Genomic DNA, 20,056 nt, shown 5'->3' on the forward strand with positions numbered 1-20,056 from the left:
GCTGAAAAAAACATATTGAAAAAGTATGGATTTGAGTTAAACACAAAAGGCTTTTTCATTAAGTAAAAAATATCATAAAAAGCCAAATTACGTTTGTGGGCCAATCATTCTTACATCACACACATATGTTTTGTTCATAACCATATGTGAATTAATTAAATACAACACACAGAGTTCAGAATATAATTTTTTTGGGGGGTAAACTTTGAATATAGTTAAAAAGTATAAAATCACAAATGAGAAACAGCATAATCTTGCCAGGGAGTCGCACCCTGAGGAGAAACAAAATAATTGGTGAAAACATCCCTAACTTTTATGCCAGAAAGGGGACGGCGCGGAGGAGGGCCATGTGGTGTAGGCCTAATCACATTGCTCAACATGTCTTCAGCAATATCAGCTGAGGAGCAATCATGTATGCAGGTAAAATTGTGCAAAATAACACAGGCTTTTATGACTTCATTGACTGTAGCCTCACTAATCTGAATGGCAGACTGGAGGACATGCCATTTGGCCACCAGAATACCAAAGGCACACTCCACCAGTCTCTGCGCCCTGGAAAGCTACAAATTAAAGACCCTCTGCCGGTGGTCCAGGTTGCGCCGGGGATAAGGCCTCATGACGTGCCTCGTCAGTTGGAACGCCTCATCTCCAACAAGAACAAAAGGCACTGCTTCCGCATTGGAGCCTGGGAGTTATTGTGATGGTGGGAGGTCTAACTGGTTGTCACGTAGCCGCCGACCCATAATGAACAAATTGAAGACCCTAGAGTCTCCAGTTCGGCCATAGGCCCCAATGTCAACAATTATAAACCTGTAGTTACTGTCAACCACAGCTAACAGAACTACAGAGAAAAACTGCTTATAATTGTAGAATTGAGAGCCAGAGTTCGGCGGCTTATGCACCCTGATATGTTTCCCATCCACGGCTCCAATGCAGTTTGGGAAGTCACATGTGTTCTTGAAATCAATGGCTATTTTGAGCCAATCAGCCTCTTTTGGCTCCGGCATCACAAGTTCCTGGAGTTTAGCCCATATTTGACTACAGGTTGACCGCACAATGCCCGAAATTGTCGACCGCCCAATCAGAAACTCCAGGTGTAGTCCCGCATACGACAAGCCAGTGGACAGGAAGCTGAAAGTGAAAAAAAAGGAATATTAGGTAGGCAACAAGAGTTCACACAAAACACGAAGAAGCACAAGTAGATTGCATTTTTTCAAAAACATGATTAACGCTGTAAAATGAAAAATTTACCTAGGGTACTTAACTATAACATTAGACACACTTTTTTGGATCTGCTTGTGCCCTAATGTACCCATATACTTGAAAAAAACTGCTAGAACACAACACATTAAAAAAAGATCATCAACATACAGTATGTGAGGATGTGGAATACATACTGTAAGGTAAGGAGAAGACGTTCCTCTGCGGATATGGCTTTGCACATCCTTGTGTCCTGATAGGTGATACCTGGATGTAATATCTCCAACAATATATCAAAGGTTCTGATGGTCATGCGACAGTACAGATAGAACTTGTCAGGATGTGCCCTCAGAGCTGTATAGAGCCTCTCAAAATGTCCTTTAGTGAGGCGTTGGGTCAAAAGAGGATGCACCCACAATCTTCGTCTCCTCCGCGGATCAACAATCATGGGATATGGCTGCCCAAATCGTCGCGACAAGACCCAATGAAACAACACCCGCTGAGTTGGGGTGAAAGATAGTGGGTCAGACATGGTTTTAAGGTAATACCAACACACCCAAGAGATGCACACCAACTAAATGGCCAGATGGCAGGGTCCCACCTGTTGTAGAGGGCTTAAATAGGGTTGGTGATGATGATTTAAATTAATTTCAGGCCAGAAAACCGTTAAATGTCCATTTTGTGATGTTACGTGTAAAATACGCATTACGGATTACATACGGATCACATACGCAACATTACATGTGCAAAATATGCGGCCACACCTTTGCAACGGATTACCTACGGAACACTATTTCTGGGACATTTCTGCATATTACGTGCGTATTATGGCCGTAAAAAATGGACCGTATTGTCCTACACCTATTGTGACGTCGGCCTGAGTGTAGGACTGCAACTGTTCAGTCCACAACTCCTGAGAAACCAACAGACCTTTTTAGAGCTAATTCTGGTGTCTCCAGATTGCAGTGCTAGGTAGGCAGGGGAGTCTATGTGCGCATATCCACATCAGTGCAAGGCCTGCAGGCACTGTATGTGAGTATATAGCTCTCACTGCATACCTCCAAAAGCTCCATTACTGTCTGCTGCTGCTTATTTAATATATATCTAGCTGCAGTTTTCTTTGGCCTTTTTTTTCTTCACCTGATACCTGCTCCTTTTATTGTAAAGCAATCCATAGCCCCCTTATTTTAACATTTATTTGCTTATTCACGCTGCCTACTACAGCCTAGTTATTGAAATCTAAGAACGTGCAAATCTACCTTTTTTTTCTTTTTGTCCCAGACACCAGATGTGAGTGCGCCAAAAAAAACAAAAAATCTTTTTTTTTTGTGATAGCCAACTTGTTGACACAATTTAGTTATGTTCAAAAAAATCAAGGCCACATTTACATCAGTCTGTTATCTGAGGCTGACGGCTGGTGAATCGGTGGTGGAAAAATCATAGCTTCGCAGGCATAAGTTTCATAGTTCTGTCTGCTAGCCTTGTTCAACTCTTTTTTTATTTTAATTTAAAAAATTCTCCAACCCCCCCCCAAAAAAAAAATAATTATACAGTTTGTTATGTCAGGCTGAGGCCTGGTGTATCTGTGTTTGAAAAATCGTAGCTTTGCAGGCATAAGTTCCATAGTTCTGTCTGCTGGCCTTGTTCCACTTTTTTTTTTTTTATTCTGCAAAACCCCCCAAAAAATGTATACAGTCTGCAGAGGCGTAGCTAGGGTTTTAGTTCAGGGGGGGCGAAGCTTCTGAGTGGCCCCCTAACCAGGTAACCTTGAATACAGCTGGGTGACGCACCCTAAGGCCGGAGTCACACATGCGAGAAACACGTCCGTGTCTCGCATGTGAAATCCAAGCTCTGGCGCCGGCACTCCAGAGCGGAGCGTGCGGCCGCAGAGCAACACATGGAGCCACACGCTCCGCTCCACAGTGCCAGCGCCAGAGCTTGGATTTCACATGCGAGACACGGACGTGTTTCTCGCATGTGTGATCCCGGCCTTATAGTGGATGTAGGAGAACCTCAGCAGATAATCACGCTGTTACTGAAGATAATCTCTACATAAAGACCAACATGGATATTACCGCCATATGGTCAGTGGTAAATACCAGCCCTACAGAACATATAAGAGTTCACAGCAGAGTTACCGATAGTGACTTACCGCTGACGTCCTTTCTGATGGAATCATTCACTTTTCCCGTCTATTCCTGTTGGGTTGAACAATTAATAAAATGTTCACTTCAGTTGCCTATTCCTGGCCTAATGGATATTGATCAGGTGTACACTAAAGAAATAACATATGACACATACAGTCAGATGTAAATTCTCCTAGATCAATCTATGGCTCAGCTCCAAGGGGCTTTATTCAGTCAGGACACAAGGTTATACATCCCCTGTAAGGGGGGCTTGGTTAGCTTTAAAATGGGAGTGATCTGATGCATTCCATTGGTTAGTGGGTTGGGCAATGAGAAAGTCCATGAGAGGATCCATGAGGTCATCAGGGTGGGTTGGTCCATGAGGTCATCAAGGTGGGCATCACTGTGGGTGGATCCATGAGGTCATCAGGGTATCCTCTTGGATACAAGCACATGGCTCTGAAACAGGAAATGGCAGCCATCTTTAGAGTCTTACTTTGATCGAAGAAAGCTTATGTAAGGTTAAACAATACACGTTATGGGTCACTTGTCTCAACCTCTTATGTCTTGAGGTTAATTAAGTATTTGATCTTATGGCTCTCCTCAATATTCCACCTGGCCCAGACCGACATGACAACTCCTCCACCCAGGACTCGGCTGCAGAGAATACAACAAAGACACATTTTACTTCTCATATTCCAGCCATCACCATCTATTCCCAACCTGCACAAACTCGTCATCCTACTGGTACCCCAATACTGAGCCGCTGCTGCCATATGTGTCCCTATTACTGCCCCCGATACCCCAATAATTAGCGGCTGCTGCTGTATGTGTCCCGATTACTCCACCTGATACCCCAATACTGATCCGCTGCTGCCATGTGTCCCTATTACTGCACCTGATACCCCAATACTGAGCCGCTGCTGCAGTATGTGTCCCTACTACTGCCCCTGATACCCCAATACTGAGCCGCTCCTGCCGTATGTGTCCCTATTACTGCCTCTGATACCCCAATACTGAGCCGCTCCTGCTGTATGTATCCCTATTACTGCCCCTGATACCCCAATACTGAGCCGCTGCTGCCGTGTGTGTCCCTATTACTGCACCTGATATCCCAATACTGAGCCGCTGCTGCCGTATGTGTCCCTATTACTGCACCTGATACCCCAATACTGAGCCGCTGCTGCTGTATATGTCCATATTACTGCCCCGATACCCCAATACTGAGCCGCTCCTGCCGTATGTGTCCCTATTACTGCACCTGATACCCCAATACTGAGCCGCTGCTGCCGTATGTGTCCCTATTACTGCACCTGATACCCCAATACTGAGCCCCTGCTGCCATATGTGTCACTATTACTGCACCTGCTGTGTGGTTCTGTGTGCCCTCTAAATTCTAAAGCACCCCTCTATAATATAGTAATGCTGGGCACAAGTGCCCTAGAAAACAGTGCCCATATTTTGTCCCCTAGAAAGTAATATTGCCATGTGTGCTCCTTTGACAGTCACAGTAACCTGAGTTCCCCTATAAGTGCGCACTTTACATTTAATAATATCCCAAGTCTCCCCCTGTACAGATCCCCTATACACAGTATGATGCTCTCTTATACACAGTATAATGCCCCCACACTGTATAGTACCACCCACACAGTATACTGACCCCTTAGTAGCCTCCAAACTGTTTGATGGCTCCAACACTGTGATCCCACACTGTATGGCCCTCTAGATAGCCTCTTTATAGTATAATGCTCAAGATAGTCCTCAATATGGTATAATGCACCAGATAGTCCTCAATATAGTATAATGCACAAGATAGTCCTCAATATAGTATAGTGCACTCCCCATAGGCCTACTGTATATTGTATAATGCACTACCCATAGGCAGACCCTGTAGTATAAGACAGCACCCCTATAGGCAGACCCTGTAGTATAAGGCAGACCCCCCATAGGCAGACCCTGTAGTGTAAGGCAGACCCCCCATAGGCAGGCCCTGTAGCATTAGGCAGACCCCCATAGGCAGACCCTGTAGTATAAAGCAGACCCCCCATAGGCAGACCCTGTAGTATTAGGCAGACCATGTAGTGTTAGGCAGACCCCCATAGGCAGACCCTATAGTATAAGGCAGACCCCCCCACAGGCAGACCCTGTAGTATTAGGCAGACCCCCATAGGCAGACCCTGTAGTATTAGGCAGACCCCCATAGGCAGACCCTGTAGTATTCGGCAGACCCCCCATAGGCAGACCCTGTAGTATTAGGCAGACCCCCCATAGGCAGACCCTGTAGTATTAGGCAGACCCCCTTATAGGCACACCCCTCCATAGGCAGACCCTGTAGTATTAAACAGACCCTGTAGTATTAGGCAGACCCCCCATAGGCAGACCCTGTAGTATAAGGCAGACCTCCCCACAGGCAGACCCTGTAGTATTAGGCAGACTCCCCATAGGCAGACCAGGTAGTATTAGACAGACCCTCATAGGCAGACTCTGTAGTATTCGGCAGACCCTGTAGTATAAGGTAGACCCTGTAGTATTAGGCAGACTCCCCTAGGCAGACCCTGTAGTATTAGGCAGACCCCCCATAGGCAGACCAGGTAGTATTAGGCAGACCCCCCATAGGCAGACCCTGTAGCATTAGGCAAACCCCCCATAGGCAGATTCTGTATTATAAGGCAGCACCCCTTAAAAAAATACTCACCTCTCTTCTTCCTGGTTCCTGCGCTGCTCTGAGCTCCCGCTTGTCTCCTGACAGCAGGCGCCGGGCAGTGACATCATCGTGCCCCCTGTCAGCGTCGCCGACGTCAGACACTGACAGGGGGATGATGGGGGAAGGAGCGCAGCGCTCCTTCCCTCATCATTACAGTCAGCTGTATCAGCTAAATGCCGGTACAACTGACCCTGCGATGACAGGCGGGGGGCCCACTGCTGGCATCGGGCCCCCCCGCCTGCTCAGGGGCCCCACAGCGGCTGGTGGCAGAGCGCCGATACAGTTACCGTAACGTAGCTCCGAGTGGGCCCCCTCTGAGCACTGGGCCCGGGGCGATGGACCCCTCTGCCCCCCGGTAGCTACACTACTGTGGGAAAAATTGGGAGATAAATTCAGAGATATATGTGGGGGACAGATTATGGACAGCCTTGTAGGTCAGTGTTGCTATCTTGAAGTGGATGGATTGTGGAATTGGGAGACAATAAAGAGATTTGCAGAGGAGGGGTAGAGAGGGCAGAAGTGGATTAGTAGGGCAACAGAGTTAAGGGACCATTACACTAAACGACTTACCAATGATCACGACCAGCGATACGACCTGGCCGTGATCATTGGTAAGTCGTTGTGTGGTCGCTGGGGAGCTGTCACACAGACAGCTCTCTCCAGCGACCAACAATCAGGGGAACGACTTCGGCATCGTTTAAACTGTCTTCAACGATGCCAAAGTCCCCGGGTAACCAGGGTAAACATCGGGTTACTAAGTGCAGGGCCGCTTAGTAACCCGATATTTATCCTGGTTACCATTGTAAAAGTAAAAAAAAAAAAACACTACATACTCACATTCCGATGTCTGTCACGTCCCCCGCCGTCAGCTTCCCGCACTGACTGTGTCTGCTTCCCGCACTGACTGTGTCAGCGTCGGCCGTAAAGCAGAGCACAGCGGTGATGTCACCGCTGTGCTCTGCTTTACGGCCGGCGCTGGCAGTCAGTGCAGGGAAGCCGACACCGGGGGACGTGACAGACATCGGAATGTGAGTATGTACTGTTTTTTTTTAACTTTTACAATGGTAACCAGGGTAAATATCGGGTTACTAAGCGCGGCCCTGCGCTTAGTAACCCGATATTTACCCTGGTTACAAGTGAACACATCGCTGGATCGGCGTCACACACGCCGATCCAGCGATGACAGCGGGTGATCAGCGACCAAAAAAAGGTCCTGATCATTCCCCAACGACGAACGATCTCCCAGCAGGGGCCTGATTGTTGGTCGCTGTCACACATAACGAGATCGTTAGCTGGATCGTTGCTACGTCACAAAAAGCATGACGTTGCAACGATATCGTTAACGAAATCGTTATGTGTGAAGGTACCTTTACAGACAGACTGGAGAGGTGTAATGATGTTATGGGTGATGATGAGGTCCTACACCACACATGGAGTAAAGGCCATCTAGGTAACATGGGTAGTTCGGAGGAAGAGGTGTTGGTCACGCTGGGGGTTATGATCCAAGTGAATAAAATGTAACCTTTATTAACCCCTTCCCGACCTTTGACGCCACGTAGGCGTCATGAAAGTCGGTGCCATTCCGACCCATGACGCCTATGCGGCGTCATGGAAAGATCGCGTCCCTGCAGATCGGGTGAAAGGGTTAACTCCCATTTCACCCGATCTGCAGGGACAGGGGGAGTGGTAGTTTAGCCCAGGGGGGGTGGCTTCACCCCCTCGTGGCTACGATCGCTCTGATTGGCTGTTTAAAGTGAAACTGCCAATCAGAGCGATTTGTAATATTTCACCCATTATAACGGGTGAAATATTACAATCCAGCCATGGCCGATGCTGAAATATCATCGGCCATGGCTGGAAATACTAGTGTGCCCCCACCCCACCCCTCCGATCGCCCCCCCAGCCCTCCGATCTGGCCGGTACACTGCTCCGGCTCCCCTCCGTCCAGTGCTCCGCTCCCCCCCGTGCTCTTGTCCGCTCCCCCCGTGCTCCAATCACCCCCCCGTGCTCCAATCACCCCCCCTGCACTCCGATCCACCCCCCCCGGTGCTCCGTTCCACCCCCCCGTGCTCCATTCCAGCCCCCCCGTGCTCCGTTCCACGCCCCCCGTGCTCCGTTCCACCCCTCCCGCACTCCGATTCCCCCCCCCGTGCTCCGATCCCCCCCCCCCCCCGTGGTCCCCCACCACCCCATCATACTTACCGATCCAGCCGGGGTCCCGTCCGTCTTCTCCCTGGGCGCCGCCATCTTCCAAAATGGCGGGCGCATGCGCAGTGCGCCCGCCGAATCTGCCGGCCGGCAGATTCGTTCCAAAGTGCATTTTGATCACTGAGATATAATCTATCTCAGTGATCAAAATAAAAAAAATAATAAATGACCCCCCCCCCTTTGTCACCCCCATAGGTAGGGACAATAAAAAAATAAAGAAATTTTTTTTTTCCACTAATGTTAGAATAGGGTTAGGGTTAGGGTTAGGGGTAGGGTTAGGGGTAGGGTTAGGGTTAGGGCTAGGGGTAGGGTTAGGGTTAGGGGTAGGGTTAGGGTTAGGGCTAGGGGTAGGGTTAGGGCTAGGGGTAGGGGTAGGGTTAGGGGTAGGGGTAGGGTTAGGGCTAGGGTTAGGGTTTCGGTATGTGCACACGTATTCTGGTCCTCTGCGGATTTTTCCGCTGCGGATTTGATAAATCCGCAGTGCTAAACCGCTGCGGATTTATGGCGGATTTACCGCGGTTTTTCTGCGCATTTCACTGCGGTTTTACAACTGCGATTTTCTATTGGAGCAGTTGTAAAACCGCTGCGGAATCCGCACAAAGAAGTGACATGCTGCGGAATGTAAACCGCTGCGTTTCCGTGCAGTTTTTCCGCAGCATGGGCACAGCGATTTTTGTTTCCCATAGGTTTACATTGAACTGTAAACTCATGGGAAACTGCTGCGGATCCGCAGCGTTTTCCGCAGCGTGTGCACATACCTTTAGAATTAGGCTATGTGCACACGGTGCGGATTTGGCTGCGGATTCGCAGCAGTGTTCCATCAGGTTTACAGTACCATGTAAACATATGGAAATCAAATCCGCTGTGCCCATGGTGCAGAAAATACCACGCGGAAACGCTGCGTTGTATTTTCCGCAGCATGTCAATTCTTTGTGCGGATTCCGCAGCGTTTTACACCTGTTCCTCAATAGGAATCCGCAGGTGAAATCCGCACAAAAAACACTGGAAATCCGCGGAAAATCCGCAGGTAAAACGCAGTGCCTTTTACCCGCGGATTTTTCAAAAATGGTGCGAAAATATCTCACACGAATCCGCAACGTGGGCACATAGCCTTAGGGTTAGGGTTGGAATTAGGGTTGTGGTTATGGTTAGGGGTGTGTTGGGGTTAGGGTTGTGGTTAGGGGTGTGTTGCGGTTAGGGTTGTGTTTAGGGTTATGGCTACAGTTGGGATTAGGGTTAGGGGTGTGTTGGGGTTAGTGTTGGAGGTAGAATTGAGGGGTTACCACTGTTTAGGCACATCAGGGGTCTCCAAACGCAACATGGCGCCACCATTGATTCCAGCCAATCTCGTATTCAAAAAGTCAAATGGTGCTCCCTCACTTCCGAGCCCTGACGTGTGCCCAAACAGTGGTTTACCCCCACATATGGGGTACCAGCATACTCAGGACAAACTGCGCAACAATTACTGGGGTCCAATTTCTCCTGTTACCCTTGTGAATCAAAAAAAATGCTTGCTAAAACATAATTTTTGAGGAAAGAAAAATGATTTTTTATTTTCACGGCTCTGCGTTGTAAACGTCTGTGAAGCACTTGGGGGTTCAAAGTGCTCACCACATATCTAGATAAGTTCCTTGGGGGGTCTAGTTTCTAAAATGGGGTCACTTGTGGGGGTTTCTACTGTTTAGGCACACCAGGGGCTCTGCAAACGCAACGTGACACCCGCAGACCATTCCATCAAAGTCTGCATTTCAAAAGTCACTACTTCCCTTCTGAGCCCCGACGTGTGCCCAAACAGTGGTTTACCCCCACTCATGGGGTATCAGCGTACTCAGGAGAAACTGGACAACAACTTTTGGGGTCCAATTTCTCCTGTAACCCTTGGGAAAATAAAAAATTCTGGGCTAAATAATTATTTTTGAGGAAAGAAAACGTATTTATTATTTTCACGGCTCTGCATTATAAACTTCTATGAAGCACTTGGGGGTTCAAAGTGCTCACCACACATCTAGATAAGTTCCTTTGGGGGTCTAGTTTCCAAAATGGGGTCACTTGTGGGGGGTTTCTACTGTTAAGCCACATCAGGGGCTCTGCAAACGCAACGTGACGCCCACAGAGCATTCCATCAAAGTCTGCATTTCAAAACGTCACTACTTCACTTCCGAGCCCCGGCATGTGCCCAAACAGTGATTTACCCCCACATATGGGGTATCAGCGTACTCAGGAGAAACTGGACAACAACTTTTGGGGTCAAATTTCTCCTGTTACCCTTGGGAAAATAAAAAATTGCAGGCTAAAAGATCATTTTTGAGAAAATAATTTTTTATTTTTATTTTCATGGCTCTGCGTTATAAACTTCTGTGAAGCACTTGGGGGTTCAAAGTCCTCACCACACATCTAGATTAGTTCCTTTGGGGGTCTAGTTTCCAAAATGGTGTCATTTCTGGGGGATCTCCAATGTTTAGGCACACAGGGGCTCTCCAAACGTAACATGGTGTCCGCTAATGATTGGAGCTAATTTTCCATTTAAAAAGCCAAATGGCGTGCCATCCCTTCCGAGCCCTGCCGTGCGCCCAAACAGTGGTTTACCCCCACATATTGGGTATCTGCGTACTCAGGACAAACAGGACAACAATATTTGGGGTCCAATTTCTCCTATTATCCTTGGCAAAATAGGAAATTCCAGGCTAAAAAATCATTTTTGAGGAAAGAAAAATTATTTTTTATTTTCATGGCTCTGCGTTATAAACTTCTGTGAAGCACCTGGGGGTTTAAAGTGCTCAATATGCATCTAGATAAGTTCCTTGGGGGGTCTAGTTTCCAAAATGGGGTCACTTGTGGGGGAGCTCCAATGTTTAGGCACACAGGGGCTCTCCAAACGCGACATGGTGTCCGCTAACAATTGGAGCTAATTTTCCATTCAAAAAGTCAAATGGCGCGCCTTCCCTTCCGAGCCCTGCCGAGTGCCCAAACAGTGGTTTACCCCCACATATGAGGTATCGACGTACTCGGGAGAAATTGCCCAACAAATTTTATGATCCATTTTACCCTACTGCCCATGTGAAAATGAAAAAATTGAGGCGAAAAGAATTTTTTTGTGAAAAAAAAGTACTTTTTCATTTTTACAGATCAATTTGTGAAGCACCTGAGGGTTTAAAGTGCTCACTAGGCATCTAAATAAGTTCCTTGGGGGGTCTAGTTTCCAAAATGGGGTCACTTGTGGGGGAGCGCCAATGTTTAGGCACACAGGAGCTCTCCAAACGCGACATGGTGTCCGCTAACGATGGAAATAATTTTTCATTCAAAAAGTCAAATGGCGCTCCTTCCCTTCCGAGCCTTACCATGTGCCCAAACAGTGGTTTACCCCCACATGTGAGGTATTGGTGTACTCAGGAGAAATTGCCCAACACATTTTAGGATCCATTTTATCCTGTTGCCCATGTGAAAATGAAAAAATTGAGGCTAAAAGAATTTTTTTGTGAAAAAAAAGTACTTTTTCATTTTTACGGATTAATTTGTGAAGCACCTGGGGGTTCAAAGTGCTCACTATGCATCTAGATAAGTTCCTTGGGGCGTCTAGTTTCCAAAATGGGGTCACTTGTGGGGGAGCTCCAATTTTTAGGCACACGGGGGCTCTCCAAACGTGACATGGTGTCCGCTAAAGAGTGGAGCCAATTTTTGATTCAAAAAGTCAAATGGCGCTCCTTCCCTTCCAAGCCCTGCCGTGCGCCCAAACAGTGGTTTACCCCCACATATGAGGTATCAGCGTACTCAGGACAATTTGGACAACAACTTTCGTGGTTCAGTTTCTCCTTTTACCATTGGGAAAATAAAAAAATTGTTGCTAAAAGATAATTTTTGTGACTAAAAAGTGAAATGTTCATTTTTTCCTTACATGTTGCTTCTGCTGCTGTGAAGCACCTGAAGGGTTAATAAACTTCTTGAATGTGGTTTTGGGTACCTTGAGGGGTGCAGTTTTTAGAATGGTGTCACTTTTGGGTATTTTCAGCCATATAGACCCCTCAAACTGACTTCAAATGTGAGGTGGTCCCTAAAAAAAATGGTTTTGTAAATTTCGTTGTAAAAATGACAAATCGCTGGTCAAATTTTAACCCTTATAACTTCCTAACAAAAAAACATGTAAAGTAAACATGTGGGAAATGTTATTTATTAACTATTTTGTGTCACATATCTCTCTGGTTTAACAGAATAAAAATTCAAAATGTGAAAATTGCGAAATTTTCGCCAAATTTCCGTTTTTATCACAAATAAACGCAGAATTTATTGACCTAAATTTACGACTAACATGAAGCCCAATATGTCACGAAAAAACAATCTCAGAACCGCTAGGATCCGTTGAAGCGTTCCTGAGTTATTACCTTATAAAGGGACACTGGCCAGAATTGCAAAAAACGGCAAGGTCTTTAAGGTCAAAATAGGCTGGGTCATGAAGGGGTTAATAATTATTTAAAATGGCATTAATTTTTATAAAACTATTATAATTCACGTACACCCAGATGAGGATGTTTTTTGAGTCATTGCTCGATTATATAGTCATACTTGTAAGAGCTGTGACTCACTAAATTCCCGATTGGATCACCTATTAACCCCTTCATGACCCAGCCTATTTTGACCTTAAAGACCTTGCCGTTTTTTGCAATTCTGACCAGTGTCCCTTTATGAGGTAATAACTCAGGAATGCTTCAACGGATCCTAGCGTTTCTGAGATTGTTTTTTCGTGACATATTGGGCTTCATGTTAGTGGTAAATTTAGGTCAATAAATTCTGCGTTTCTTTGTGATAAAAACGGAAATTTGGCAAAAATTTCGCAATTTTCACATTTTGAATTTTTATTCTGTTAAACCAGAGAGTTATGTGACACAAAATAGTTAATAAATAACATTTCCCACATGTATACTTTACATCAGCACAATTTTGGAAACAAAAATTTTTTTTGCTAGGAAGTTATAAGGGTTAAAATTTGACCAGCGATTTCTCATTTTTACAACGAAATTTACAAAACCATTTTTTTTAGGGACCACCTCACATTTGAAGTCAGTTTGAGGGGTCTATATGGCTGAAAATACCAAAAAGTGACACCATTCTAAAAACTGCACCCCTCAAGGTACTCAAAACCACATTCAAGAAGTTTATTAACCCTTCAGGTACTTCACAGCAGCAGAAGCAACATGTAAGGAAAAAATGAACATTTCACTTTTTAGTCACAAAAATTATCTTTTAGCAACAATTTTTTTATTTTCCCAATGGAAAAAGGAGAAACTGAACCACGAAAGTTGTTGTCCAATTTGTCCTGAGTACGCTGATACCTCATATGTGGGGGTAAACCACTGTTTGGGCGCACGACAGGGCTTGGAAGGGAAGGAGCGTCATTTGACTTTTTGAATGAAAAATTGGCTCCACTCTTTAGCGGACACCATGTCACGTTTAGAGAGCCCCCGTGTGCCTAAAAATTGGATCTCCCCCACAAGTGACCCCATTTTGGAAACTAGACGCCCCAAGGAACTTATCTAGATGCATAGTGAGCACTTTGAACCCCCAGGTGCTTCACAAATTGATCCGTAAAAATGAAAAAGTACTTTTTTTTCACAAAAAAATTCTTTTAGCCTCACTTTTTTCATTTTCACATGGGCAACAGGATAAAATGGATCCTAAAATTTGTTGGGCAATTTCTCCTGAGTACACCGATACCCCACATGTGGGGGTAAACCACTTTTTGGGCACATGGTAAGGCTCGGAAGGGAAGGAGCGCCATTTGACTTTTTGAATGAAAAATTATCTCCATCAATAGTGGACACCATGTCACGTTTGGAGAGCCCCTGTGTGCCTAAACATTAGATCTCCCCCACAAGTGACCCCATTTTGGAAACTAGACCCCCCAAGGAACTTATCTAGATGCCTAGTGAGCACTTTAAACCCTCAGGTGCTTCACAAATTGATCTGTAAAAATGAAAAAGTACTTTTTTTTCACAAAAAAATACTTTTCGCCTCAATTTTTTCATATTTACATGGGCAATAGGATAAAATGGATCATAAAATTTGTCGAGCAATTTCTCCCGAGTACGCCGATACCTCATATGTGGGGGTAAACCACTGTTTGGGCACATGGCAGGGCTCGGAAGGGAAGGCGCGCCATTTGACTTTTTGAATGGAAAATTAGCTCCAATTGTTAGCGGACACCATGTCGCGTTTGGAGAGCCCCTGTGTGCCTAAACATTGGAGCTCCCCCACAAGTGACCCCATTTTGGAAACTAGACCCCCAAGGAACTTATCTAGATACATATTGAGCACTTTAAACCCCCAAGTGCTTCACAGAAGTTTATAACGCAGAGCCATGAAAATAAAAAATAATTTTTCTTTCCTCAAAAATGATTTTTTTAGCCTGGAATTTCCTATTTTGCCAAAGGTAATAGGAGAAATTGGAGCCCAAATGTTGTTGTCAAGTTTGTCCTGAGTACGCTGATACCCCATATGTGGGGGTAAACCACTGTTTGGGCGCACGGCAGGGCTCGGAAGGGAAGGCACGCCATTTGGCTTTTTAAATGGAAAATTAGCTCCAATCATTAGCGGACACCATGTCACGTTTGGAGAGCCCCTGTGTGCCTAAACATTGGAGATCCCCCACAAATGACTCCATTTTGGAAACTAGACCTCGAAAGGAACTAATCTAGATGTGTGGTGAGGACTTTGAACCCCCAAGTGCTTAACAGAAGTTTATAACGCAGAGCCATGAAAATAAAAAAAAAAATGATTTTCTCAAAAATGATCTTTTAGCCTGCATTTTTTTATTTTCCCAAGCGTAACAGGAGAAATTTGACCCCAAAAGTTGTTGTCCAGTTTCTCCTGAGTACGTTGATACCTCATATGTAGGGGTAAACCACTGTTTGGGCACATGCCGGGGCTCGGAAGTGAAGTAGTGACGTTTTGAAATGCAGACTTTGATGGAATGCTCTGCGGGCGTCACGTTGCGTTTGCAGAGCCCCTGATGTGGCTAAACAGTAGAAACCCCCCACAAGTGACCCCATTTTAGAAACTAGACCCCCCAAGGAACTTATCTAGATATGTGTTGAGCACTTTGAAGCCCCAAGTGCTTCACAGACGTTTACAACGCAGAGCCGTGAAAATAAAAAATCATTTTTCTTTCCTCAAACATGATGTTTTAGCAAGCATTTTTTTTATTTTCACAAGGGTAACAGGAGAAATTGGACCCCAATAATTGTTGCGCAGTTTGTCCTGAGTACACTGATACACCATATGTGGGGGTAAACCACTGTTTGGGCGCACGTCGGGGCTCGGAAGTGACGGAGCACCATTTGACTTTTTGAATACAAGATTGGCTGGAATCAATGGTGGCGCCATGTTGCGTTTGGAGACCCCTGATGTGCCTAAACAGTGGAAACCCCTCAATTCTACCTCCAATACTAACCACCCCACACCCCTAACCCTAATCCCAACTGTAGCCATAACCCTAATCACAACCCTAACCACAACCCTAATTCCAACCCTAACCCTAAGGCTATGTGCCCACGTTGCGGATTCGTGTGAGATTTTTCAGCATCATTTTTGAAAAATCCGCGGGTAAAAAACACTGCGTTTTACCTGCGGATTTACCGCGGATTTCCACTGTTTTTTGTGCGGATTTCACCTGTTGATTCCTATTGAGGAACATGTGTAAAACGCTGCGGAATCCGCACAAAGAATTGACATGCTGCGGAAAATACAACGTAGCGTTTCCATGCTGTGTTTTCCGCACCATGGCGACAGCGAATTTGGTTTTCCGTAGGTTTACTTGGTACTGTAAACCTGATGGAACTCTGCTGCGAATCCGCAGCGGCCAATCCGCTGCGGATCCGCAGCCAAATCCGCACCGTGTTCACATGGCCTAATTCTAAAGGTATGTGCACACGCTGCGGAAAATGCTGCGGATCCGCAGCAGTTTCCCATGAGTTTACAGTTCAATGTAAACCTATGGGAAACAAAAATCGCTGTACACATGCTGCGGAAAAACTGCACGGAAACGCAGGGGTTTACATTCTGCAGCATGTCACTTCTTTCTGCGGATTCCGCAGCGGTTTTACAACTGCTCCAATAGAAAATCGCAGTTGTAAAACTGCAGTGAAATGCCCAGTGAAAAACCGCGGTAAATTAGTGTTTCCAGCCATGACCGATGATATTGCAGCATCGGCCATGGCTGGATTGTAATATTTCACCAGTTTTAATAGGTGAAATATTACAAATCGCTCTGATTGGCAGTTTTACTTTCAGCAGCCAATCAGAGCGATCGTAGCCACGAGGGGGTGAAGCCACCCCCCCTGGGCTAAACTACCACTCCCCCTGTCCCTGCAGATCGGGTGAAATGGGAGTTAACCCTTCAACCCCATCTGCAGGGACGCAATCTTTCCATGATGCCACATAGGCGTCACAGGTCGGATTGGCACCGACTTTCATGACGCCTACGTGGCGTCAAAGGTCGGGAAGGGGTTAAAAAATATTAAATTAAATATATCCCTGGCCGTTGTCCCTTATGAATTAAAGACCAGGATAAGATATCATCATATTTCATGTACTGAGTCATGAGACTTATCACATACTGTAATGATACAGCATTTTATCTTAATTAACCAGATGTCTATTTTCAACAAGCCATGAGGAAAAAACTGTTATCTATATGTTGACTTTTGAATTTATGTGTTTCTTTCTTGACTCTTCTTGTAGGTTAAAATTGATATTTCTAAATGTATGAATGGCTAATGTTTTGACTCTTACTGTATATCAGCTCCTACAACTTATTGTCTACTATCGTTGCAAGGCAGTTATACAGGGTCATTGAACAATGATGTTTGCTGATGTGTTGATTTCACATTGTCCAGGCGAGCCAGTGTGTTGACTTGCAAAACAGAGGCGGAACAACAATGCAAATAGATTACATAATCAAACAATGCGAGTTGGTACCATGACCAATCTTCCCCTATAACTGTGAATGCTGGCTTGAAGGACATTTGTTAACTATGAAAAGGATAGATATCTCCAAACATCCATACAGCCAAGAGATCCAGCAATCCAAAGAACCAGAGACTCTCTACAGGACAGCAGCCAAGTCATCATGGCTTCATCATGAGCAACACAGATTTGTCATTCTACAGGATGTCAGCTTAGGAGAGCACGCCAGGTTGAAAGAATGAAGATCTGCTCCACATTGACCATCCCTGAACCCTAGATATGTTTGGAGAAAGCCAGGATTGGAACCCACTGGTTGCCTGGCTCCATGGAGATGTTTGGAGAAGCTAGGTTGTGACTCTGCATTCAACTTGCCTCGTACCTCAATGGACGGTCATCTTCCTAACCTTGCCATTACCTCCTCTCTGTGTGCATGCACAGGTGGGGTAGTCAGCCCTGAAAGCTCTGAAGTCACAGCTGCTCTTATCCCTGCAAGTCAGCGGAAGGGTGAGACTCTGTAATTTGCATCATCTTGGGTATTGTACTGGGACAGTTCTATGTGTTATTTGCCTGTTTTGTGGTTCAATAAGGTATTGCCACACTGTTTTACCCTCACCTTGTGTTGTCTGAGTAGCATTATGCCCACAATAATAGGAGAGCGGGAATTCGGTGGGATGATCCCTGGTCCATGCGGTTTTGGCTAGCGGACCAGGGCATTCAGTGAACCGCCATGTCTCCACAGATATATTAATACAGTAAATACCAATAAAAAAAAACCATCAGGGCAAAAGGACAAGAAAAAATTATGATAAAAGAGCCTTTATTGAAGTAAATGGCAATAATATATAAACAAGAATGTCCCCACTAAATAAGATAATGCAAAACCATGACACCATAGAAAAAGAAAAAAATTGGAAAAAATTGGAGGAAAACATAAATAAAATAAATAGGGGTGTCCGCCACAAAATATAATAAAATAAAAAAATAGGAAACAGTGTCCAAATAGGTGCAAAATAATGAATATATATGAATACCTGAATAGTATATATACATAAAGGATATAAATACCACCTATAAACCAGTGCAAATATAAAAAATACCAAATTATAATATCAAGTGTAAAATCAATCCCAATATGCATAATGTGTCATATTAAATACCCCTTTCAGGGGAACATATCAGGCAAAAGCTGTACACTACTCATGTATAGTGTAGTCTGTAAATGAAAAAAGGAAAATGAATGAAGAGTTAATACCTTAATTGTAAAGTGCTGCGGAATATGTTGGCGCTATATAAATAAACATTATTATACCTGATGGTGAATGTGACGGTACCTTTTGGAGCTGCATCCTTCGTTGTTTTTTTTTGGTAGTTACTATTCCGAATGGTTAACCATTCAAAACCTTTAGATGTAGACACTCATATTTTTTGTGTATATTTTTTACATCTCATTTTTATAAATTTTTAATATATTTTTCATTATATTACATGTATTACTTATATTTAATTTATTGTCACATCTTTCTTCTGTGTTATATATTAATATAGTATGTAGAGTGACTCTTTATAATGATCAGCTCTAACTATTTGTTAGTCTCCACTGGGATCTTCTCTGGGGATTTTATTGTACAAAGCATAATCATGTGTCATCAGGCAGAGATAATTGTTAGATAGTATTACAAATTATAATTCACATAAAGTACACTGTGTCAGATACATATAAGGCTGGTATGAAATGTACTGCGGCTATGTAAGTAGTGTAATTCTGCTGTAGCATCAAAACAGAGGCTTTTTAGCACATTACACTCGGAGTCTTTTTGGCACAGTAGAAACAGTCTTTTTGGCCCACAAATGGAAAAGGGATGGCTGCAAAGTAGAAAAACTTTTTAGACACACAACTCATATAGACACAGGGGTAGGATAAAATATTTTTTTCAGTCCACAAATGGGAAAGAGATGGCTGCGAAGTAGAAAAATGTTTCACACACACTACTCACATAAAAACGCTGACTTCAATAATTTTTACACACAGTACTCGTATGCACACAGCAGTACAGTGAAATACCCGTATATACTCGAGTATAAGCCGACCCGAGTATAAGCCGACCCCCCTAAATTTGCCACAAAAAACTGGGAAAACTTAATGACTCGAGTATAAGCCTAGAGTGGAAAATGCAGCAGCTACCGGTAAATTTCAAAAGTAAAAATAGATACCAATAAAAGTAAAATTAATTGAGACATCAGTAGGTTAAGTGTTTATGAATATCTATATTGAATCAGGATCCCCATATAATGCTCCATAAAGTTTGATGGGCCCCATTAGATGCTCCATATTAAAATATGCCCCATATAATGCTGCATAAAGGGTAATAAGGGCCTCATAAGATGCTCCATAGAGATATTTGCCCTATATAGTGCTGCACAAGCGTTATGGCCCCATAAGATGCACCGTACAGTCACTTGCCCCATATAGTGCTGCACAAGCGTTATGGCCCCATACAGATGCTCCGCACAGCCACTTGCCCCATATAGTGCTGCACAAGTGTTATGGCCCCATTATAGTGCTCCGTACAGCCACTTGCCCCATATAATGCTGCACAAGTATGGCCCCATAAGATGCTCTGCACAGTCACTTGCCCCATATAATGCTGCACAAGTATGGCCCAATAAGATGCTCTGCACAGTCACTTGCCCCTTATAGTGCTGCACAAGTATGGCCCCATAAGATGCTCTGCACAGCCACTTGCCCCTTATAATGCTGCACAAGTATGGCCCCATAAGATGCTCTGCACAGCCACTTGCCCCATATAGTGCTGCACAAGTGTTATGGCCCCATACAGATGCTCCGCACAGCCACTTGCCCCAT

The 20,056-nt window shown here is 44.7% G+C and overlaps 1 protein-coding gene across 2 annotated transcripts in view; it reads right to left on the reverse strand.

Moving 5' to 3' along the window:
- Nucleotides 1–3,664: 3,664 nt before the first annotated feature.
- The window catches only part of SCAF8 (SR-related CTD associated factor 8), a 666,705-nt gene continuing 650,313 nt past the window's right edge, over nucleotides 3,665–20,056 (reverse strand). For both annotated transcript variants that reach the window (XR_011321960.1, XR_011321958.1), the window contains exon 24: nucleotides 3,665–3,785. The gene's annotated coding sequence lies outside the window, so the exon portion shown is untranslated. The remainder of the gene's footprint in view (nucleotides 3,786–20,056) is intronic.

The sequence above is a fragment of the Ranitomeya imitator genome, chromosome 5 (genome assembly GCF_032444005.1).
Source record: "Ranitomeya imitator isolate aRanImi1 chromosome 5, aRanImi1.pri, whole genome shotgun sequence".
Lineage (NCBI taxonomy): Eukaryota > Metazoa > Chordata > Amphibia > Anura > Dendrobatidae > Ranitomeya > Ranitomeya imitator.